We start from the raw sequence: 25,619 nt of genomic DNA, 5'->3' as shown, positions 1-25,619 counted from the left end.
TTGTGTTTAGGTCTGGCATTCTGTACGTAACTTGCTTTTCGCCACACCTGGTATTCTACTGGCCCGACTTCAGTGTAAGACACCCACGAGAATCTCTTTGGTAGAGGTCCTACAAAGCAAGCTACTGGCTATGTCACATCTCATAGTCAAATGGTTCAAATGGCTCTGAGCAGTATGGGACTTAACATCGTTGGTCATCAGTCCCCTAGAATTTAGAACTGCTTAAACCTAACTAACCTAGGGACATCACACTTATCCATGCAGGATTCGAACCTGCGACCGTAGCAGTCGCGCGGTTCCGGACTGAGCGCCTAGAACCGCTAGACCACCGCGGTCGGCAGCTCATAGTCCATAAATACCAGGGAAACATCGTTATAAATGTCCCAGTATGAAATTGCTATGTGCACAGCATCAGGTAAGATTATTAAAACGTTTTATCTGTGAACGTCTTAGACAATGTGATAATAATTCTCAACAAGACACAAAAATTCAACTGTCAGGAGTACTGATGGAAACACATGTTAAAGCTGTTGTCCATTGGCGACGCAGAGCACTAGGTGTACGACATAAAGGTATTGCGTTTAGCTACTGCGTGTCCTGTAGCGTGTACCTTGCTGTTGAGCACCCAAAATCAAAATAACGTTATATCCTGTACTAGGAAATAGATGCACTTATTCATCTGCAATCATTAAGTTACTGCTAATTTTCTAAACTCTCAACTGCACGATCCTTTCGTTTTGCATATTACAGTCACATACAGTATTCTAATTTTAGTTTGTAACTGTGAAACCTGTTAAACAGTGTAACATAAGTAACATCACCGTGATCCCTTAAGAATAGAGTTCTTGATTGTCAATAAACTCTAACAAACATTTACAGTGCATTAAAACATCCAATTCAATCATTATCACAAATAGAGCTCGTACTGTTGTAAACCGGAGTATGGATACAAATTTCACCTTCACTCAGTTATTAATATTAGTATTGTCAACTTTTATCTTTCGTCGTACTGCTGTTGTACTTATCATCGTGAATCTGCCAGCCACTTAGAAGCAATGCCGTCAAAGATATCCTAATTAATCGCTTACACAGCTGGATTAAATAAGCATTTACTAAATCAGACTGGGCTAGAGATTGCATTTCAAGAGAAAACTTACAATAGCAGGAAATAAAGCAGTCAAGAAACATAGCCCTAAAAGAGATGCACAAGAATAAAACTAATATCATGCAGAATCTCCTTCATAGTGGGCACCAAAGCCATACATTTTTTCAGTGAAGGTGATATTTATCCGCTTAGGCTGTATTTATTAACATCTCTTCTTAGTTATGCAACTATTTTCTGCTTTAAAAACCTAGTTTTTGAGTGTTTATCTAGAAATGCGTTCTACGCGCATGGAAATGGAGGCGAATTCACTCGATGTACTACTGTCAGTGTTGTCGAGCCTGTTGATCCAGTGGAAACCGAGAGGTGGTGGTATCGAATCCTGGTCAGACAATGGAAATTTTCAGTCTGCCTTTAATCTAACCTTCACATTACAACGACGTGAGGAGTCTTCAGGAACGACATGCAATTGGGATTCCACTGTAAACTGTAGGTGCCCTTTCTCCGCTTGGATACCTGAGGTAGATTAGAGACATGTAAGAAACTGAAGTGACCTACAATTTAATGGCTTGCACCAGGCAATTGACCCAGACGAAATTATTGTTACATTCACTGCTGGTTAGAAAATCATCCATCCGTCGGCCTTAAGAACGAAATAAATAAAGTAACATAACATGTTAACAACTAGGTGGAAATAAAAGAAATTGCGGATGCATGTTGCCAGGTATCCTGGTCGTGCACAAAGAGCTGAAAGTCACACAGTGTGAGATTAGCGTGACTAAGGCGTCAAATGGGGGTGTCCCTACAACACGATTCGGTTGAATGAACGGGAATAGAAGGATGTGCCAATCAACGAGCAGTAACTGTGCACTGTGGTGGTGTTCTGAATTACAAAATGGCCTGACGGCGACATCTGACTTCAGACGGGCAAGAGTCATAGGGAAACTGAAAGAAGGACGAAGTGTGACGAGTGTAACCCAGGCGTTTAGTATTGCTCACACAGTCGTTTCACATGCGAGGAGAGCGTAGCGACCCACAGGCACTGTTGCCCGAAGCGATGAAGGTGGTCGACCGTGGGAAACTACAACAGCAGATGAAAGCTACATGGTGCAACAGGTCAGAAGGGACCCACGGCAAACAGCTGGTACACTTGCAACCACATTTAACAGGACTGCAAGGCACACAGTGGCACGCTCCACAGTGACACGGTGACTGCATGGGAGTGTTCTTTTTGTCCGACGACCAGTACGCTGCGTTCCGTCGACACTCACAGAGCGAAGGCACCGTTTATGAAGGTGTCAAGAACATACGGACTGTACCAAATAGGAGTGGAATCTCGTGCTCTTCTAGGATGAGGGCAGATTTACGCTGAGTAGTGATTCTCGTACCCTCTTATGGGGAGAGGTAGAAACACATAAAGCCCAAGAACTCTGTCGAGCATGATGACTTAGGTGACCCAGGAGCTGTGGTGTAGGGAGACATAATGTTGCGTGGGCGTATTGACCTCCAATTTTTTGAACACGGCACATTCACGGTCAGCGTTATTGTGACACTGCTTCCCGTCACAATGTGCGTCTTTTCAGCGGTGCATTCTGCTCTGACATCTTTTCCATGGATGACAATGCACAGCCGCATCGAACAGCGCATGTGGTCGGGTTCTTGGAATGAGAGGATATTCGGCGAATGGACTGGCCTGACCGTTCCCCGGCTCAGATCCCGCAGCGCACGTGTGGGACGCGCTGGAGAGACGTATTTGCAGCGCGTCCACATGCTCCAATGACCATCCTGCAGTCGTCAACCGTGCTAGTGGAGGGGTAGAATCCCCAATCACAAGAACTCATTACCAATCTTGTGGCCAGAATTGGAGCACATTGCAGAGCATGCACTGCCGTCCGTAGTGATCGCACAATATACGTATTACGAACCATGTCCCGCCATTTGTAATGTCCAGTGGACCATCATAAATCGCGGTGAATTCAGTGTCATTACTGTCTTTGAATGAAAGTGTCATTTATGGTCGTCCCATTGAGAATTTCTTGCAGTTACCTTCTGTATTATACTATAGCAGTTCTTTCTATACCTCTACACTCAAGCGAACCCCTACCACACTGTCTCCCTCATACTTCTCAGAATCACGTACGAAATAAGGAAATCGCAAGGTTTGCCGCACTGACAACCAAAACTCTCCCTCTCTCTTCCTGCGTCCAGAGAAAGCCTTCAGAATTTTTCCATGCAGCCTATGTTGTATTCTCTGTTACACAAACTGAAGTTGGCAGAATATTGGACGTAGCTTTATGATTGGCAACTCGCTTTGCAAGCTGTTAAAGGGAACATAGCGGTGGCCCTGCTTTCCTGCTCCCATCTTCTGGACCATCTGCGGGCTTTGTTCGAATCTCGGACCTCTCGTGGCTAGCACAGTTTCAAAAGGCGCTTGTGTAGCACTCTGTCTCAAGACACACTCAGAGCGGCTTATTCGCGCGACCTCTGCCCATGAGAACTTTTGTTGGGAAACTCTTCGAAATTCCGCTATTGTCAAACCACTGCTAAAGAATTTCAGATGCAGCGCCAAGCCACGTTGCACTAACTGAGGAAAACACGAGCTAATATGCCAGAATACACAGGTCCTGCTTTTCTATTCAGAAAGTGTGTGAGAATACAACATAAACTGATTATACGCTGACAGAAATAAATCTTAACACCAAAATTACCAACGTAGATTAATGAAATTTCGGGAATACATTTGTCTAGGTAGCATATTTAAGTGGTTAACATTGCAAGATCACTGGTTAATGTTAGCGCGAGACAAGCCATTGCGAATGTAAAATGCCAGTGCAGTAATAACCGGCGTAACCGCCAGATTGTTGAATGCAACCATGTAAACGTGCATGCATTGTGTTCTACAGGTGTTGGATGCCAATTTATGGGATGGAGTTCCATGCCTTTTAGACTTGCTCGGTCAATACAGAGACGATTAATGCTGGTTGTGGATGAGGCTGGAATTGTCGTCTAATGATGTCCCATATGTGAGGATAGGAGACAGATCTGGTGATCGAGCAGGCCAAGACAACATGTCGACACACTGTGTAGCATGCTGGGCAACAACAGCGGTATGTTATCCTGTTGGAGAACACCCCCTGGAATGATGGTCATGAATGGGAGCACAACAGGTCGAATCACCACACTGACGTACAAATTTTCAGGCAGGATGCTTGTGATATCCATGAAACTGCTCCTGCTGTCATACGAAATCATACCCTCGATCTTAACTCCAGGTGTTGGCCACTAAGCCTAGCACGCCTACAGATTGGTCTTCTTCTCAGCAACACACGGCCATCACTGTCACCAAGGAAGAACCAGCTTTCATCAGAAAACACAACAGACCTCCCCCCAGCCTTCCAGCGAACCATCGCTTGACACCACTGAATTCGCAAATAGCGGTAGTTTCGAATCAGTGGAATCCATGCTGCAGGACATCTGACTTGGAGTTTTTCTTTGAGTAACCGATATGTAACCGATCGTTGTGTCTCTGTGACGCTATCTGCTGCTCGAATTACTGCTGCAGATGCAGTACGATGTGCCGGTAGTGCCAAGTGGCTGTTCGGAGCCCGGTCTTCTTGCGACCATACATTCCCGTTGCCATCGCTACCATCAGTCACGTACAGTGGTTACATTCCCGCCAAGTCTTCCTGCAATCTTAGTGAGGTGTTGGTAATGACGTTTTTTTCTCCTTAAGGGCATTGTGGACTAAGAACATGTCCAATCACAAAGTTAATTAACGCACACGACCGTTACAGCGTGTATTTAACGCAAATTTTCTTTGCATCCCCATTCTGGCGCTACCAGCACCACTCTCATGCGACTAGCGACAAACTTGAACTGACATCATACACTCCTGGAAATGGAAAAAGGAACACATTGACACCGGTGTGTCAGACCCACCATACTTATTCCGGACACTGCGAGAGTGCTGTACAAGCAATGATCACACGCACGGCACAGCGGACACACCAGGAACCGCGGTGTTGGCTGTCGAATGGCGCTAGCTGCGCAGCATTTGTGCACCGCCGCCGTCAGTGTCAGCCAGTTTGCCGTGGCATACGGAGCTCCATCGCAGTCTTTAACACTGGTAGCATGCCGCGACAGCGTGGACGTGAACCGTATGTACAGTTGACGGACTTTGAGCGAGGGCGTATAGTGGGCATGCGGGAGGCCGGGTGGACGTACCGCCGAATTGCTCAACACGTGGGCCGTGAGGTCTCCATAGTACATCGATGTTGTCGCCAGTGGTCGGCGGAAGGTGCACGTGCCCGTCGACCTGGGACCGGACCGCAGCGACGCACAGATGCACGGCAAGACCGTAGGATCCTACGCAGTGCCGTAGGGGACCGCACCGCCACTTCCCAGCAAATTAGGGACACTGTTGCTCCTGGGGTATCGGTGAGGACCATTCGCAACCGTCTCCATGAAGCTGGGCTACGGTCCCGCACACCGTTAGGCCGTCTTCCGCTCACGCCCCAACATCGTGCAGCCCGCCTCCAGTGGTGTCGCGACAGGTGTGAATGGAGGGACGAATGGAGACGTGTCGTCTTCAGCGATGAGAGTCGCTTCTGCCTTGGTGCCAACGATGGTCGTATGCGTGTTTGGTGCCGTGCAGGTGAGCGCCACAATCAGGACTGCATGCGACCGAGGCACACAGGGCCAACACCTGGCATCATGGTGTGGGGAGCGATCTCCTACACTGGCCGTACACCTCTGGTGATCGTCGAGGGGACACTGAATAGTGCAGGGTACATCCAAACCGTCATCGAACCCATCGTTCTACCATTCCTAGACCGGCAAGAGAACATACTGTTCCAACAGGACAATGCACGTCCGCATGTATCCCGTGCCACCCAACGTGCTCTAGAAGGTGTAAGTCAACTACCCTGGCCAGCAAGATCTCCGGATCTGTCCCCCATTGAGCATGTTTGGGACTGGATGAAGCGTCGTCTCACGCGGTCTGCACGTCCAGCACGAACGCTGGTCCAACTGAGGCGCCAGGTGGAAATGGCATGGCAAGCCGTTCCACAGGACTACATCCAGCATCTCTACGATCGTCTCCATGGGAGAATAGCAGCCTGCATTGCTGCGAAAGGTGGATATACACTGTACTAGTGCCGACATTGTGCATGCTCTGTTGCCTGTGTCTATGTGCCTGTGGTTCTGTCAGTGTGATCATGTGATGTATCTGACCCCAGGAATGTGTCAATAAAGTTTCCCCTTCCTGGGACAATGAATTCACGGTGTTCTTATTTCAATTTCCAGGAGTGTATTTCAGACGCAGAAACACGTCTACCAGCTTTCGTGTATGTCGCACAACTCCTTGGTGTTGCAATTCTTTTTTCCGTCAGTATACATATTGTCTATTAGTGGCATGTGACAGACCAGTGTCGTCACAATATCTAAGCTGATTTACTTAAGCAGTTAAATATATACGCTGATTTCCAAAACTTAACAACGAAAGTAGCTTTCGCCTGATGTGTCACTGTGGAGTAACATAGCGATTCCTGGGCTTGTGTCTCGTTCGTTGGAGAGTTGCTGTTCAGTGCACGGCTGCAGCTTGGCGTGCCTTTGGCGATTTTCCTGTAAGTGTCGCGTTTATCTTTTGCGTTTGTATTTGCACTGCGTAGCTCACAATTCGCAAGTCTGTTTCGCAACTTGTGGCTAGAAGTTTGTCGTTATTTCTTTAATATACCGGGATCCAGAGGTTATGCTATGCGGTATACGCGCATTTTATAAGTTCTCTAGACTTTAGAAGGTGATGTGCATATCAGCCTATAGTCTTTCAGAGAACATTACCTTCGGCACAGATGCAGTTTTTATTATTTGAATATTATCACGTTTGTGATCCAGAGAAACCTAGAAATTTTTAGCTTATTGCTATTTACGTTTTTGATGAAAGCAATTGTGAATCAGTACTACGTGAACTTAAATCATTACAACTGAGACTAAATAAATTAATATATTTGAAAATAACTTTACTCACTCCATCATTTCCTCCCACATCATTCAATTGAAGTAACCCTCGAAAAACTATCGTCAGTGGAGTCTAGCTCACAGAATTTTAGCCTCATTGTGACGGTGCTTCCAATGTTACATAGGTGCCACCCAGAGAAATATTGTTTCCTTTGCTCTTGAGTCATTTTTAATTATATGAATTTAATTAAAATTTTATTTCGTTCATAATGAAATTTCAGCTGCATTTGTACATAGAAGTATGAATATATACCTACTTTATAGATGTATAACTGTGTTGGATTCTAGCTGAGCGTAGAATGGGTTGTTTGGTCTTCTGTGTGTTGAGTTCGCTAGTATGGTAGATAGCTTGCACTAACTATTGCTTCACCCAGTCGACTCGCACGCGGACGTAGCAGCAGAGATAGCCGCAACTTATCAGTATCCATCATTTTGTCCCAATAAAGCTGAAAGCTGCCTAATTAAAAAAGAGATTACCGTGGGAAGGGTGGGGTTGTGGACTGTTATAACGCAGCATCTTGACAACGTATGTGTGATGTGTTTTTGGTTTAGGTGCTCCGAAGTGGGCGGAACACTTTATTGCGCTTCGGTACTTAATTTAAGTTGTATTGCAACTCGTTGGATGTGGTTGCGGGCAGATACAACTACCTAGTGGCCTGTCAAGGCGTATGTTACTGAATACAGTGTCAATAAGGCTATGTTCGGCCTGGGAGCCGCACTGTCAATCACTGTCGAACACTTGTCCCTATCTGAAGGCTATAGGGCACTCCAGTCGTAAACTAAGACTGGAGGGCTGATCTCCACTACGAACTGCAGCCCTGGAACCCCGTACTAAAACTGTCATGCGCCAACGCCGAACGTGAACCGCGTTGCTGCCTGTGGCCGCCGCTCATAGAGGACGGCACATAGTTTGCTGAATGCGTTTGCGGTTGCTAGCGAACTTCAAAGGTCGCACATAGGGGCAATCGGAAACTGTTTCAGCGCGCCACATCCGGCTGCGTCCATTGGCGAGGACACAATAATGTAAATACGAAATTTACATACGTGCAATTCACACTTTCATATAAATGGCATACTTGCTGTTTTGTTATCCAAATATAGATACATGAAGCATCGGTTTACATTCCTAAACAAAATATTTAGCAACTCGAAGTTTTTTTTCTTGAGAAGCCAATTTTTTATAAGTTCGTTAGGAAGTGTTCTCAGTGGCTAATACAAATTTTTCTGGTCTACCAATAAATTCTTTACGTTATCATAACACGTCCATTAAAACACACATCGAACGTAGCTTCCTGCCATACGTGAATTTACGTTACAAGTTTTAAATGCGATGATTCCCTTAACTCAAACATTAGAACGAGAGAGAGACTTAGGACAACTGAGTGCATGTACTACACTACTGGCCATTAAAATTGCTACACCACGAAGATGACGTGCTACAGACGCGAAATTTAACCGACAGGAAGAAGATGCTGTGACATGCAAATGATTAGCTTTTCAGAGCATTCACACAAGGTTGGCGCCGGTGGTGACACCTACAACGTGCTGACATGACTAAAGTTTCCAACCGATTTCTCATACACAAACAGCAGTTGACCGGCGTTGCCTGGTGAAACGTTGTTGTGATGCCTCGTGTAAGGAGGAGAAATGCGTACCTTCACGTTTCCGACTTTGATAAAGGTCGGATTGTAGCATATCGCGATTGCGGTTTATCGTATCGCGACATTGTTGCTCGCGTTGATCGAGATCCAATGACTGTTAGCAGAATATGGAATCGGTAGGTTCAGGAGGGTAATACGGAACGCCGTGCTGGATCTCAACGGCCTCGTATCGTTAGCAGTCGAGATGACAGTATCTTATCCGCATGGCTGTAACGGACCGTGCAGCCACGTCTCGATCCCTGAGGCAACAGATAGGGACGTTTACAAGACAACAACCATCTGCACGAACAGTTCGACGACGTTTGCAGCAGCATCGCCTATCAGCTCGGAGACCATGGCTGCGGTTACCCTTGTCGCTGCATCACAGACAGGAGCGCCTACGATGGTGTACTCAACGATGAACCTGGGTGCACGTATGGCAAAACGTCACTTTTTCGGATGAATTCAGGTTCTGTTTACAGCAATATGATGGTCGCATCCGTGTTTGGCGACATCGCGGTGAACGAACATTGGAAGCGTGTATTCGTCATCGCCATACTGGCGTATTACCCAACGTGATGGTATGAGGTGCCATTGGTTACACGTCTCGGTCACCTCTTGTTCGCACTGACGGCACTTTGAACAGTGGACGTTACATTTCAGATGTGTTACGACCCGTGGGTCTACCCTTCATTCGATCCCTGCGAAACCCTACATTTCATCAGGATAATGCACGACCGCATGTTGCAGGTCCTGTACGGGCCTTTCTGGATACAGAAAATGTTCGACTGCTGGCCTGGCCAGCATATTCTCCAGATCTCTCACCAATTGAAAACGTCTGGTCAATGGTGGCCAAGCAACTGGCTCGTCACAATACGCCAGTCACTACTCTTGATGAACTGTGGTATCGTGTTGAAGCTGCATATGCAGCTGTACCTGTACACGCCATCCAAGCTCTGTTTGACTCAATGCCAGGCGTATTGAGGCCGTTATTACGGCCAGAGGTGGTTGTTCCGGATACTGATTTCTCAGGATCTACGCACCCAAATTGGGTGAAAATGTAATCACATGTCAGTTCTAGTATAATATATATGTCCAATGAATACCCGTTCATCGTCTGCATTTCTTCTTGGTGCAGCAATTTTAATGGCCAGTAGAGTACTTTCAAGTGCACCACAGATCACTGGAGTGTACGTCATCTCGTTTATAAGAAGGGTTAAGGAACAATTGCTCAGAACTATATATAAATATACCTGACTGCATTTTGTAGCACGTTTCTACAGTATGTTCTGAGTTTGAAATTTACCACGCTCAGGAGCGAAACAAGTTGATTTCAAAAACTTCAGCTCGAACTCAGGAAAACTGTGAAACATATTCTGCTGTTTCACAAACGCTGTCTTACCATGTAAATGGTAGATGCAGAGATTTCAGAGACAGTCTGCGAGTATCGCAATGACAGGGGAGCGTCCACGCGAAAATCTAATGGAGAAGTTCGGAGAACATAAACTGGAATCTTTGGAAGAACGCCGAAGTTATTCCACTCTGGGTAAATTCAGAAAAGCAATAATAGAGGAAAACCATACCGCAATTTTGCTACCGCCATCACACACTGTCCGATTAAAGATATCCGGACACAAATTATTGGACATTAATATGGGGTTATTTCTCCATCTACTTTATTATAGCTTGAGTTTTGACGAAGGGGCTGTCAATGAGGTGTCTGAATGTCTGTGGTGGAATGGTGGCCCATTGTTTTTTTTTTCAAGAACCGAAACCAGAGAGGGCACTGATGTTGGACTCTGCGGTCTGGAGTGAGATCAAGGTTCTAACTCATTCCAAATGTGTTATATTAAGTTCGTATCGAGATTGTGGGCAGGCCAAGCCATTTCAGGAATGTTATTGTCCACAAACTATTGCATCATAGATGCTGCTCTATGACAGAGTGCATTATTATTCCAATGTGAACAAACATTCTCTCCGAACTATGCCTCGACTGTACGCAGTAGACAATGCTGTATATAGTATTCTTTCCCTTCCATATTTAGCGTTTTCTTAAACGCGGCAAGGAGGCAACACCTTGACCACGAATAACACCCTGTACTGTAACACCACCTTCTCTGTACTTCACTCTTGGCAATACACATGATGATAGGTAAAGTTCTCCACACATTCGACAAACCCAAACCATTCCATCGGATTACCACTGGGTATAGTGTGATTCATCACTCCACATCATTCGTTACCAGTCATTCATTGTCCAGTTATGTTGCTCTTTACACCACCTCAAAAATCGTATAGTACAGATTACTGAAATGTGTAGCTTATGAGGAGAATTATTTCCCATTCTTTTTAACTTCATATGTACAGTCATTCTGCCAGCTGGACTTCTGGTAGCTCTATGGCATTCACTAGTTTCCTTCCGCTGATTTTATCGCACTCCCTGCGCAAAGCTCGGCGGTTCCTGTCCACCAGTACATCATGAGGTCTGCCTTTTCTTGTTTGGCTGTAGTTGTTCTTCCGCCTTTCCACTTCTCAATCACATCACCAATAGTCGACTTGTGCAGCTTTAAATGACCGATCCATTATGCTGTTTCTTCTTCTGTACTGACAACACAATACCATGACGGGTGATCAATTCCGCTTTACGTAGGGGTGTTCGGATGCTGCTGATCAGATAGTAGTGTATAACTCACGTTGAGGTCGTGGGGAAAAGATAAGAGAGACTAGGGCGCGTAGAGGTGAATACAGACAGTCAGTTTTCCCTTGCTTAGTGCGAGAATAGAACCACCGCATTTTATTGGAGTACCCTCCGCCATGTACTGAACAGTGGCTAGCGGGGTATAGATTGTGTTAAAAAAAGTGTTACACGTTCTTACACGAGGTAGTACTGATAAAAACTAGAAAAAAAGCTTATTGATTGGCGACTCCATGGAGTGCTGTGTGCACAACGACCATATATGTTAAATTAAAAGAAAGATCAGCGTTGGCAGTAATATTGATGTTTTATTGAGAGCAGGATCGATTTTCTATCACGTAGTGATCATCTTCAGTGCTTTACAAATTAAACTCAGACGCTGGTATCAAGTTATCAATAATCAAAACTGAGAAGTGCTTACAATATTGTGAACACTTCTCAGTTTTGGTTTTTGATAACTTGATTCTAGCGTCTGAGTTTAATTTGTAAAGCACTGAAGATGATCACTACGTGATAGAAAATCGATTCTGCTATCAATAAAACATCAATATTACGGCCAACGATGACCGCCCTTTTAATTTAAGAAAAAAAAGCTTCTACAGTGATAGTCTGGAAACCAATACCTGTTGAGACAGGGGTCAATCTCTTACCTCAATCCCACCTGTCTGTTGCATAGATGTAGACGTTACAGGGAGTGCTGCATCCTGACACAACCTTAAGACCTCGCAATCTCTCAAATCTACCTGGCTCCATTCGGATTGCGTCACATGCACTGGTCACACTTCCTATAATGTCTCTTCATTTTCGTTGAGTTAGGCATACACCAGTGCCTTTAAATATCCCCATAGCCTGAAATCCAATCGATTCACATCCAGTGAACGGAGACGCCATGCTACTGGGCCTTCTCGAATAATCCATAGCCAAGGAAACGTTGTGGTGAAGTGCTGTCGCACGATCCGAAGAAGTGGGGTGATATCCCGTCGTGCATAAACAATAGTCGATGTCTTTCTGCATGTGGGGTCTCGACTACTCATCGCTAATAGAGTGCCTAAGGAATGCAGCGTTCCCGGAATGCTATACAAAAATTCAAACAAATAACAGTAGTAGTTTTATTTCTATTAAACAACTGACAATACTTAACTTTGGAGATACATAGGTGTCACAAATCACATGCAAACAGTAATAGTTCTCGCTATAGGCAAAGGCCAGGCAAGTAACTGTTAAGACTCACAATTAATTGTTCTGTAGCACGCTCCGCAAATATGTTCCATTAATGTCAGTATACTGAGGGGATCTGAGCCCCGAGGCTGGCAGGAGCGGCGCATATATTCACTTCTTTCAGATGTCACTTCTGGCGCGGCGCGGTCCAATTCCGCGCACCATTGGCCGACGTTTCCTCACTGCCTGCTCTGGTCTTCCGTTCGTCTTCGTAGTTCTGGCCCTTGTGGTTACGCCAGAACACTGCAAGGTTAACGTTCCTCAATGGCGCTAGTAATTCATCGCACAGGTGATACATAGCGCCAATTAACCAGTCTGTCACTGAGAGTTCCTGCCCAAACGTTGATACTGAAGTGATCCTGGAGGATTTGCACGTGCACAGACGAGCGATTTGTGGTAATTTACAATGTCACCTTTTGTGAATCCCGCCTGATCCACACATATTAGAAAAACGAATGTCCATAAATATGTATGTGTTTATGTTCCACATCTCCTCCTAAACTAGTGGATCGATTTCAACCAACCTTGGTACACAAGTCACTTAATGTTTGGAAAGAATCGCTTTATGGTAAGAATCACCTACCTGCCATATTGGTGAGAGTGGATGTGAAAAATCAGAGTAGCGCAAGACGCCGAACACTCTTGCTTTAGTCATCCAGTATTTGAGAATGAGAGCACCTAGTGGCCTGCAACAAGCTTTACAGATAATTTGAAACCTTAACCAATTTTTTCTACTAACAACCCCCCAAAACGATAAAAGAAAAAAGTTTATAACTTACCACTTTTCGCTGTTCATTCAGTAAAATTGCCGCATGAACCACGACTTTCGATTTATTACTTCTTTACTACTAAATTAATCGGGACACATTTTTCAGAACATGTTAACATTTACCACTGAATGCACCAGCAAACTTATATCATTGTACGACACTTAGTTCAGGAGATACGACACCGTAACACTCAGAAGCGCGGTTTATAATTTCTTTGGTGTTAATTCTATTCGCAACAAATTTCGCAGACAGTATCGACATATGCCACTGAATGTACCTGCAAAATATATCATTGTATAACGTATAGTTGATGAGGAAGAGTTTATCGTTAGCGTGGTATTGAGCTGTGTGCACGTCTGTCGCCAGGCATAGCGTTTCTTTGCAGTAAGCATGTTGTGGAAGTGGCATTGTAATTGCCGGTGGCAGATGAGTGTGTCCCGGTCACGAGTGCGGAGGAAGGATTGGTAGAGGCAATGGGATTCACGAAGGAGAAGGACGGCCTGTGGGGGCAGGGCCAGATGGTGAGGGTGGATGGCTTTGGTAAGGGTATGGGTGGCGTCGGCGTCGGCGTCGCCCTATTCCTGTGCATCCAGTTCCATTAGCAGTTTTCAGGAGGTAGTGCCCCACAGCTCGTAGATACCCGGAAAAAATGTCATTAACGCCTCGAGCTGCTGATAAAATCTTTACTTAACGACCAGCTGCGGTGGACTGACCATCATTCGGTTCCTGTATAGCAAATTAAAATAATACATAAGCAACATTACAAGATTAAACTGCCACAGATCTGTTAACTGGTGTAAATGTTAATGACAACACACATCCAATAAAACATCACATACTCACTTAATTGCATTTATTGCATGATATTAGGCGAATATAAAATCATTGAAGTCAAATAATAGAACCATGAATTTTCACAGAAAATAAAAGTATGACACTCCAAGCAGTGTAACCCAATATGAACAAATTGTATTATAAAAGAATTAATGCTTTACATCTATACAGAGTTATCTATAGTAATATAAATTACATCATCAACATACAAACTGTGCTAGGCAGTGCAATCTTTCACGCTACATCAGCAGTCAGCGGCAACTCTGTGATTGGATGCATTCCAAATAGAGTCGACTGCACAGCTGATCACTGTTTACTGGTAGGGCCGTAAATGTTCAAAAAGGTTTTCATACATTGATAGTGACTAGTACCTCACGATTTTACAAGCTGTGTCATATACTATGCAAAAGTAAATGTGACAGTCATGAAAGATAGTCTGCATGTTCCACCTAATAGCAACTACCGAGTGCTGCGATCATAGCCGCGGTGACAGAAATATGAGTAAAAGTGACTGTTGTAACAGCGACAGGAACGGTCGCGGGGTTGCCGCTAACGAAAACGAGGCGGGACCGAACGGGAGTGGCCCGCGAACAAATAAGACAGACGAACGGGAATGGAAGGGCAAGCACGACGACAGACAACCGAGCAATACACCAATATCAACAATGAAGTATTAAGCAACGGGGTCACAAGAGATAACCTCACGAAATCAAAACAACGTCCACTCGTGAACGGGTAGAAAGCACACGAAAATTAAACACAATGTCTGTAAGCGAGATATCAACCGACTGAACGCGAACACCAGACCCCCTCGCTGAGTAAGAGGCAGCCGCCTAAATACACGAGAGTATGTCGCTATTGGCCGCTGGGACCACGTGCTCCTCAGTGGCGCCCTCACGTCAGACTCAGGGCCAGGAAAGCGCGCAGCCACGACATGGCGCGACTGCTGCAGGGACTTCTAGAAGTCATCGAGTTCCATGTCGTCTGGAGGGGATTCGAAATCCACGGCACTCGGTACCAGAGTAACGACATACGAGGTGCATTCAAGTTCTAAGGCCTCCGATTTTTTTTCTTCAGACTGGAAAGAGATAGAAACATGCGCATTGTTTTAAAATGAGGCCGCGTTCATTGTCAATACGTCCCAGAGATGGCAACACCGTACGGCAGATGGAATTTTACCACCAGCGGCGAGAATGAGAACTGTTTTAAATACTTAAAATGGTGACGTTTTCCTTACTTGCACAGTGTGCAATCATTCGTTTTCTGAATTTGCATGGTGTGAAACCAATTGAAATTCATCGACAGTTGAAGGAGACATGTGGTGATGGAGTTATGGATGTGTCGAAAGTGCATTCGTGGGTGCTACAGTTTAATGAAGGCAGAACATCGTGTGACAACAAACCGAAACAACCTCGGGATCGCACAAGCCGGTCTGACGACATGATCGAGAAAGTGGAGAGAATTGTTTTGGGGGCTCGCCGAATGACTGTTGAATAGATCGCCTCCAGAGTTGGCATTTCTGGGGGTTCTGTGCAAACACTCCTGCATGACGACCTGAAAATGCGAAAAGTGTCACCCAGGTGGGTGCCACGAATGCTGACGGACGACCACAGGGCTGCCCGTGTGGCATGTTGCCAAGCAATGTTGACGCGGAATGACAGCATGAATGGGACTTTCTTCTCGTCGGTTTGACAATGGATGAGACGTGGATGCCATTTTTCAATCCAGAAACAAAGCGCCAGCCAGCTCAATAGAAGCACACAGATTCACCGCCACCAAAAAAATTTCGGGTAACCGCCAGTGCTGAAAAAATGATGGTGTCCATGTTCTGGCACAGTACAGTAACAGGTGCATCCCACGAAAATGTTTTGAAGAACAAATTCCTTCCTCCACTGCAACAAAAACGTCCGGGAAGGTCTGCGCATGTGCTGTTTCACCAAGACAACGCACCCGCACATCGAGCATCGAGCTAACGTTACGCAACAGTTTCTTCGTGATAACAACTTTGAAGTGATTCCTCAGGCTCCCTAATCACCTGACCTGGCTCCTAGTGACTTTTGGCTTTGTCCAACAATGAAAGACACTCTCCGTGGCTGCACATTCACCAGCCGCGCTGCTATTGCCTCAGCGATTTTCCAGTGGTCAAAACAGACTCCTAAAGAAGCCTTCGCCGCTGCCATGGAATCATGGCGTCAGCGTTGTGAAAAATGTGTACGTCTGCAGGGCGATTACGTCGAGAAGTAAGGCGAGTTTCATTGATGTCGGGTGAGTAGCTAATTAGGAAAAAAAAAATCGGAGGCCTTAGAACTTGAATGCACCTCGTACATACACACAGAGGGCAAGCGTGAAAAAAGCTATAGCTGTGTTCCGCGTGGGCACTGCTTCTGTCGTACAGTAACGTTTAAGGGATAGGCGATACAGATACATAACATTTATGCCTAACAGAAATTGTTCAAATTACATATGATATAATATAGAACATTTAGTAAAGTTACAATAGCTGTACACTTCATAGTTTTAATTCAGCATAATCCTATGTTACTGTGTACAATTTTAATTGGTAACATGTGGTGGTTGGCAGGAGAGCCAACCGTGTTTTTCTAAAGGAGGCCGAAATGCACGCGTCTCAGTTCACGCAGGCTGGCGTGAGGTCTGGAACATGACAAGGAAATTAGAATTGAGAAAAACGGACGTAGCGGGTGGAATACTTAACTTTAATCCATTCATGGAGAACGTCGCTCTTTATGGTACATGATTCACAATATCAATAGTACGGATACTGGCGCCTTGCTAGGTCGTAGCAAATAACGTAGCTGAAGGCTATGCTAACTATCGTCTCGGCAAATGAGAGCGTAGAAGTCAGTGAACCATCGCTAGCAAAGTCGGCTGTACAACTCGGTGAGTGCTAGGAAGTCTCTCTAGACCTGCCGTGTGGCGGCGCTCGGTCTGCAATCACTGATAGTGGCGACACGCGGGTCCGACGTATACTACCGGACCGCGGCCGATTTAAAGGCTACCACCTGGCAAGTGTGGTGTCTGGCGGTGACACCACATTCCTCCCCCGCAAATCGGCGTACGGTTGTGGCATAAGGCTTCCGCCCGCCGCGGGGAGGACCGCATGTTGACGTATGCGACGAGGTGGGGAGCCTAACAACAGGCGAGGCTGTGCCACCCGCTCCCTGCCATTCGGACCACGGGGAGCTAGGAAACGCCAGAAAACCTGCTCCAGGGTGCACGCCAACATGCGGTGTATGCGCCCGTAGCGAGACAGGAGGGGCCGAAGGGTCGACCTTTATCGGGCCGGGGCACCCGACGAGCGAAGACGACATATGGTCCGGAGCGGGCAAGAGTTCCATGTCGGAGGACAACTGGTCACGGGAAGCGATCGGCGGCGCGTGACCCAGGGAGGCGCCCGGCGGTTGCAGCGACGCGTCCACTGCGGGCGTCGCGGGCGGGACAACAGGCGGCGGCGGTGGCGGCGGCGCGTTGCCATGGGGCAAAATGGAAGGCAGCGTCGGGAACACCTGGGGCTGAGGCGAGCCAGTAGATGGGTCCCCGGGGCGCTGACCGGACGGCACCGTGGCTGAAAGCAAAGGGCGAGCGACAGATCCCGTGCGACGACAGAGGCGCAGCTGATTGAGATGCCGACACACCTCACCAGAGGCCCCCAAAACCAGATACATAGCGCGTCCGAGGCAGCGAAGAATGCGCCCTTCGAGCCAACGCCGTGAACCTCGATAGTGGCGATAGTAGACAACGTCCCCTGGAGCAAAAGCAGGTGTCTGCCGCTGCACAGGAACCTGATGCGGCGGATGTAGCAAAGACATCAAGGTTCGATGATGACGATGGTGGAGCAACTCAGCCGGCGAGCGATACGAGGACAAAGAGAGCAATAACGCGTCCTCCCGAGAATGCGACTCTTTCAACTTCAACATCTGTGACTTGAAAGTCCTGACCAAACGTTCAGCGGCACCGTTTGACTGTGGCGAAAACGGCGCGGACGTCAGATGTTGAATACTATTGGCCTTGCAGAATGACTGAAATTCTGCGGACACGAATTGTGGGCCATTGTCGGAAACAATAGTCTGTGGAAGACCCTCAATGCAAATATAGCGGATAACGCTTGGATGGTGGCAGATGACGTCGTGGAAGACATCCGGACAACAAAAGGAAAATTACTGAATGAATCTACCACAACCAACCATCGAGCATTCCAGAATGGACCAGCAAAATCGATGTGTAAGCGTTGCCAAGGGGAAGTGGCTTTTGGCCATGCAAAGAATTTCCGCGGTGGTGCTGATTGTTGTTCGGCACACACCGTGCAAGAAGAGCACGTATTCGTAATCGCGGCATCGATTCCGAACCAAGTACAGTGCTAACGAGCAAGTTGTTTCGTTCTCACTATACCCCAATGCTCTTGGTGGAGAAGCTGTAAGGCAGAGGACTGTAACGAACGTGGTACCACGACCCTGGACTGATCATTATCAGAACGCAAGAGCAAAACACCACGTCGTACAAAAAGTCTCTCCTTGTGAGCAAAAAATCGGCGAACCAACGGGTCCCCGATCCTTGACTTTGACAAGGGCCATTGCGTAGCAACGAAACGCAGAACGGGAGCAAGGACAGGGTCGCCAGCTGTGGCTGTAGCTACACGACGAAAATCTATCGGAAACGATTCGACCACAACATCGGTTTCCGCATCAATGAACATGCAAGCATGTTCGGAGGAATCGAATGCCCTATCCTCAGCAACAGGCAAGCGGGATCGTAGCGGTACTGCGAGAGGAAAATAGACCAGCGAATGAATTTCTGTGCTGTAGGTGGAGGTACAGGCTTAGTCGGATAAAAAGCGATGTCAAAGGTTTGTGGTCTGTGATTATGGTAAAGTGACGACCATACAAGAAATCACGAAACTTTGTAACACCAAATACAAGAGCCAATGCTTCTTTCTCGATCTGTGAATAATTTCTTTGCGCAGACGAGAGCAATTTGGACGCAAAGGCAATAGGGCGATCGTGCGATCCATCTTTGTGCGCAAGCACAGCACCGATCCCGAAATCCGATGCATCCTCAATCAACAAAAGGGGCTTCTGGGGATCGAATGGCGTAAGGCAAGTATTGGGAAGCAACACCGATTTCAACTGGCGAAAGGCGCGTTCGCATTCCGTCGTCCAGACGAACGGAACACCCTTACGGCGAAAGCGATGTAGCGGAGCTGAAATGGAAGAGACATGCGGCACATAACGATGGTAATAATTTATTTTTCCCAGCACACTCTGTAGCTGCTTCAAATTCTGCGGCGACGGCAGGTCTTGTATGGCACGGAGGTGCGTTGGACTGGGATGTATGCCGTGGGCATTGAGTACATGTCCTAAGTATGGCAAGTCCCGAGCAAAAAATACACATTTGTCCTTCCGTAAGCGAAGACCATTTTGTCGCAAAACCTGAAATAATGTTCTGAGATTGGCCAAATGTTCTTCTTCCGTCTTTCCAGAGATCACAATATCGTCCAGATAATTTGCTGCAGTAGGGACCGACGCAGAAACAGTTTGTAGATATTGCTGAAACAATGCAGGGGCGGATGCACACCCGAATGGCAGTCGTTTGAATCGATACAAACCAAGATGCGTGTTAACCACCAAAACGCGCTGGGATTCTTCGTCCACCGGTATTTGCAAGCACGGATCTGCTTGGTCCAACTTCGAAAAATATTTACCTGGGCACAGTTTGTCAAAAAGATCTTCCGGGCAGGGTAAAGGAAAAGTTGCAATCACTAGTTGCGGATTCACTGTTGCCTTGAAGTCCACACAAAGTCCCAATTTTCTTGAAGGTTTTGGCAAAATTACTAAGGGTGATGCCCAGAGAGAAGCCTGCACACGTTCAATGACAACTTGTGATTCCAAATCGTGTTATGTTTTGGCGACCTCATCACGCAATGCGTGGGGAACATTGCGCGCTCTGGAAAATGTCGGTTGCGCGTGTACTTTCAGTTCCAAATGTGCTTTATAGTTCTTAGCGCAACCGAGACCCGGTGCAAAAACGTTTGTAAATTCTTCACATAGACGAGAAACACTGTCTGAAGGCACAGTCTGATTCACTGATAGGACCTGATTTACTATAGGCAAGTTAAACAACTGAAATAAATCGAAACCTTACAAGTTCATTGCAGAAGAAGAAGGAAGGACGTAAAATGACACAAGTTTTGTTTGTCCTATGTATTTTTCAAGAAGGCTGCACTGTCCTAACACAGGGATCTTTTGTCCGGAATAGCTAGATAAGTTAACATTTGCGGCACGCAACGGAGGTGTGCCCAGCAGTTTGTAAGTGTCTTGATTGATCAGTTAAACTGCAGCTCCGGTATCGACCTGGAAAGGTATCACTTTGCCGTTAATGTCCAAGTCTACAAAACGTTTATTGTCCTGCCGACGACAAGAGAGACTGTCTCGTGCAACGGGAACTGGCACTGGTACATAATCACTTGCGACTTGACGGGAGTTCCGGCGATGTCGACACACACTGTTTTTGGGACGAACACAGTCACTGTTAGAGAGAGTGGCACTGGGCGGCGTGGAATGAACTACATGAATTTCCATGGGCGAAGTTTCGCTAGCCTGAGTATCCTTGGTTCAATTCCGATTCCGGTGCGAAGCTAAGGGCCTGGAACGGTTTTGAGCTTCCGATCTGAGCTTTTTCTGGCAAATACTCTGAACATGTCCTTTTTTATTACAATAAAAGCAAATAGCTTGGCGTGACGGGCAATTCTCACGCGAATGTTTAGTAGCACATCGCGGGCATGATTTCATCACTGCATTAGCTTGCCTGCGCGGCACACGAGGCTGAGAGCCTGGCGGCAGTGATGCGGCCCGACGCAAGGACTATTTACTGTTCCGAGCAGCTCGTCCGGCGGGCCGGTTAACCTGAAACACTGCTGGCGAAGTTTCAAATATTCCTGAGCAAAGTCAAGTGTGTCCTGCCGATCCAAGATGCCCATCACTTGTTGAAGGGAGGGATTCACTAGTTTCAAAATCTGTTCCCTTATACGAACATCAGAAACGTTCTGTGCAATTGCATCACGTACCATAGTATCTGAATAAGGGAGTCCACATTGACACTCAAAAGCACAATCTCTAGTAAGGCCTTGCAATGTTTCAACCCACTCCCGATTAGTCTGACCTGCCGTACGTTTTGTACGAGAGAAGGTACACCGTTTGGCAACTACATTGACTGATTCTTTGAAATATGCATCTAATGTAGACAAAATTTCTTCGTAGGACAGAGTTGCTACGTCGCGTCGGGGAAATAATTTGACTATCACATGGTACGTGGTCACCCCGACGGATGAAAGCAGAAAAGGCTGCCGATCTTTACCTTGAATTCTGTAGGCGGCGAGATGGAATCCAAATTGGCGTGACCACTCCGTCCAGCTTTCCAGTGCAGCATCAAAAGGTCGAAAAGTGGATGCAACAGCGTGTTGTGGCTGCGTTAGCGGTGAAGCGGCTGCTGCCGCATCGTTTTGCATCGCACGTTGACCCTGGACGAGCTGTCCAAGGGCATCCAGTAAGGCCTGTGTCTGCTGATTCTGTAAGCGATAAAATTCGGACAGTAAATCTGGAGATTGTGACAAAGCCATTACACAAGTAAATCAGGGCAATGTAGAAAAGAACGCGGTATTGCCTCGTCGCCAATGTTGTGGTTGGCAGGAGAGCCAACCGTGTTTTTCTAAAGGAGGCCGAAATGCACGCGTCTCAGTTCACGCAGGCTGGCGTGAGGTCTGGAACATGACAAGGGAATTAGAATTGAGGAAAACGGACGTAGCGGATTTAATACTTAACTTTAATCTATTCATGGAGAACGTCGCTCTTTATGGTACATGATTCACAATATCAATAGTACGGATACTGGCGCCTTGCTAGGTCGTAGCAAATGACGTAGCTGAAGGCTATGCTAACTATCGTCTCGGCAAATGAGAGCGTAGAAGTCAGTGAACCATCGCTAGCAAAGTCGGCTGTACAACTCGGTGAGTGCTAGGAAGTCTCTCTAGAACTGCCGTGTGGCGGCGCTCGGTCTACAATCACTGATAGTGGCGACACGCGGGTCCGACGTATACTACCGGACCGCGGCCGATTTAAAGGCTACCACCTAGCAAGTGTGGTGTCTGGCGGTGACACCACATAATACATTCCGCAGCTGCCCTTTTTGTTTGTTGTATGAGATATTGAACGAACTATTTGTCTATGGAACGACACGTGTTACCAACTGAGTTCGAACTTCTCACCCACAGAGGAAAACTCTTAACAGGATTCGAACATCTCATGGACTATGGCAGCACCTTTAGTACGAATGGGGCAGATATCTGACCATATTGTGAGTGACTGCAACGTCATAGCTTATCCAGGATCAGTAACAGATCTTTACGAATTGAAAGATGATGCAGTTTCCTGGCTGAATGGCTTAGACATTAATATGTAATGATTATACTTGGTGCCCATGATCCTTAATCCAATTAACTTTATTCATGTAAATTTAGTGTTCATTTCATTCTTCTTTTTATTAGTTATCTTATTTTTAATAATTTCAGTGTTCTTTTTATAGTTGATTTTAATGTTCATTTAACTGCTCATTTTAATGTACAACTTACTGGTCCTCTCATTTGATCCTCTCACAGTCTATTTTTATTAGTCTTTTACAGTCTATTGCATCACACATCGTGCTGTCGTTTTACTACATATTTTACACCTATTTTATAGCTTATGTACATAAAGCTTGATGTACTTGTTTTCTTACCTCCTCAGCTGGAGTAGTTTAAATGTAAAATGTACCATGCATGTCCATGTGTTAATGCTAAACAATAAATAAATGAGTCATGTGATATATCAAGACTATTCGGTTAGGCATTCATTTTATATATCTGTACTGTCTGTTTATTGACAGTTACTGTACGATAGAAGCAAGACACATGTGGAATGTGACTGTATACCTTATTTCACACTAGCATCTATATGTGTGTGTGTGTGTGTGTGTGTGTGTGTGTGTGTGTAAGTCGTTACTTTTATGCATTTATTTCTGTAACTGTGAATACGAATGTAACAAGCTTAACAAGGGAAAGTTGCTATTAACAATATGCAGGCTATCACACTTTTTCATAGTATACGACACACATTGTATAATCGTAAGAGGCTAGTCACCATCGATGTATGAAAACCTCTACTACCAAACAGTGATTAGATGTGCAGTCGGCCTATGTGGAATGCATCCGTTCATAGAGTTAACGCAGATTGCTGATGTAACATGAAAAAGTGCACTGCCTAGTACAGTTTATATGTTGACAATGTAATTTATACACACTGACACTAAAAGACCGACACACCACAAAGAAATTATCCGAATGAGACGGAAATCTGTAGATGTGATGTACATGTACAGTCAAAACAATTATTACAGTTTCAGAGAAACTGAATGATTTATTCAAGAGAATGAGCTGCACGAACTGAGCAAGTTAGTAACGTGTCGATCCTCTTCGGGCTACTATGCAAGCAGTTATTCGACTTGGCATTGATTGATAGGGTTGTTGGATATTCTCCTGAGGAATATCGTGCCAAATTATATCCAATTGGCGTGTGATGGCTCAAATGGGTCTGAGCACTATGGGACTTAACATCTATGGTCATCAGTCCCCTAGAACTTAGAACTACATAAACCTAACTAACCTAAGGGCATCACACAACACCCAGTCATCCCGAGGCAGAGAAAAACCCTGACCCCGCCGGGAATCGAACCCGGGAACCCGGGCGCGGGGAGCGAGAACGCTACCGCACGACCACGAGCTGCGGACAATTGGCGTGTGAGATCGTCAAAATCCCAAGATGGTTGGCGTGGGCTGCCCATAATCCTCTAAACTTTCTCAGTTGGGGAGAGATTCGATGATCTTGCTGCCCAACGAAGGATTTGGCAATCAGGAACACAGGCAGTAGAAACTCTCGCCGTCTGCGGGCGGGCGTCACCTTATTGAAATTTGATCCCAGGATGGCTTGCCATGAAAGGCAACAAACCATGCGTACAATATCTTCAACGTAATGCTGTGCTGTAAGGGTGACACGGATGACAACCAAATGAGTCCTGCTATGAAAAGAAATGGCGCCTCAAACATCACTACTTGTTGTAGGATAACAGTCAGGTTGGTATTCCACCGTTGTCTGGGGCGTCTTTACAGACGTCTTAGACCTCGAGTCTCATTGAATGGAGCAGAATTGTTTTCAGTGATGAGTCCCGCTTCAAAATGAGTCCCGATGACCAGCGAAGACGGACCTGGAGACTTCCCGGACAGCGGTGGGATACCAACGTGACTGGCGCTAGCCATACGGGCGGACAACCAAGAGTCATTGTCTAGGGTTCCATTTCTTTTGATAGAAGGACCTCTTTGACTGTCATCCACGGTACCCTTACAGCACACCGATATGTCGACGACATTCTACGCACCGTTTTGTTGTCCTTCATGGCAAGCCTTCCTGGGTATACATTTCAGCAAGATAATACCCGTCCGCACACGGTGAGAGTTTCCACTGCTTGTCTTCGTGCTTGCCAAACCCTACCTTGGCCATCAAGGTCACCAGATCTCTCCCCAACTAACAACATTATGGGCAGGGCCCTCCAACCTGCTCAGAATTTTGACGAGCTAACGCACCAGTTGGAGAGAATTTTGCACGATATCCCTCAGGAAGACATCCAACAACCCCATAAATCAATGCCAAGCCGAGTAACTGCATGCGTAAGGGCCAGAGGAGGACCAACACGTTGCTGACTTGCTCAGTTTGTGACATTCTTCCTCTTGAATAAATCATCCAGTTTTTCTGAAAGCGTAGTCATTTGTTTGTATGTACATGTAAATCACATCTACAGATTCCCGTTCCTCTCGGATGACTCCTCCGTGGTGCGTCGGCATTTTTAGAGTGTACTACAATATGCCAAATATATTTTTATGATACGATGTGTTCATAATGGTTTACGCCACGGCGTATGCCATACTTTTATTTTCTGCGATAAAGTCGTGGTACCATTATCTGACGTCAATCATTTTATATTCGACTACTATGCTGCAGTAAATGCTTTAAAGTGAGTATGTAGCTTTTATGACGTGTGTGTTGTCGTTCACATCAGTTAACGGATTTGTGAGAGTTTACCCTTATTTCAGTTAGGTATACAGGAACCTGATGATGGTGAGTCGGTCCAAACTGGCCGTTTAAATAAAGATTTTATCAGCGGCTCATGTCGATAATCACTATATTTTTCAAATCTCTGAAAATTGTTCGCTCAGAATCCGATTGAGATGAACCTGCTTTAGCTCCCAG

The 25,619-nt window shown here is 46.0% G+C and overlaps 1 protein-coding gene across 1 annotated transcript in view; it reads left to right on the top strand.

Annotated features, from left to right (window-relative positions):
• The window catches only part of LOC126299097 (relaxin receptor 1), a 756,631-nt gene that overhangs the window by 600,610 nt on the left and 130,402 nt on the right, over window positions 1–25,619 (top strand). The gene's annotated exons all lie outside the window — the stretch shown is intronic.

The sequence above is a fragment of the Schistocerca gregaria genome, chromosome X (assembly GCF_023897955.1).
Source record: "Schistocerca gregaria isolate iqSchGreg1 chromosome X, iqSchGreg1.2, whole genome shotgun sequence".
Lineage (NCBI taxonomy): Eukaryota > Metazoa > Arthropoda > Insecta > Orthoptera > Acrididae > Schistocerca > Schistocerca gregaria.
This window is presented reverse-complemented; position numbering and strand designations above follow the sequence as displayed.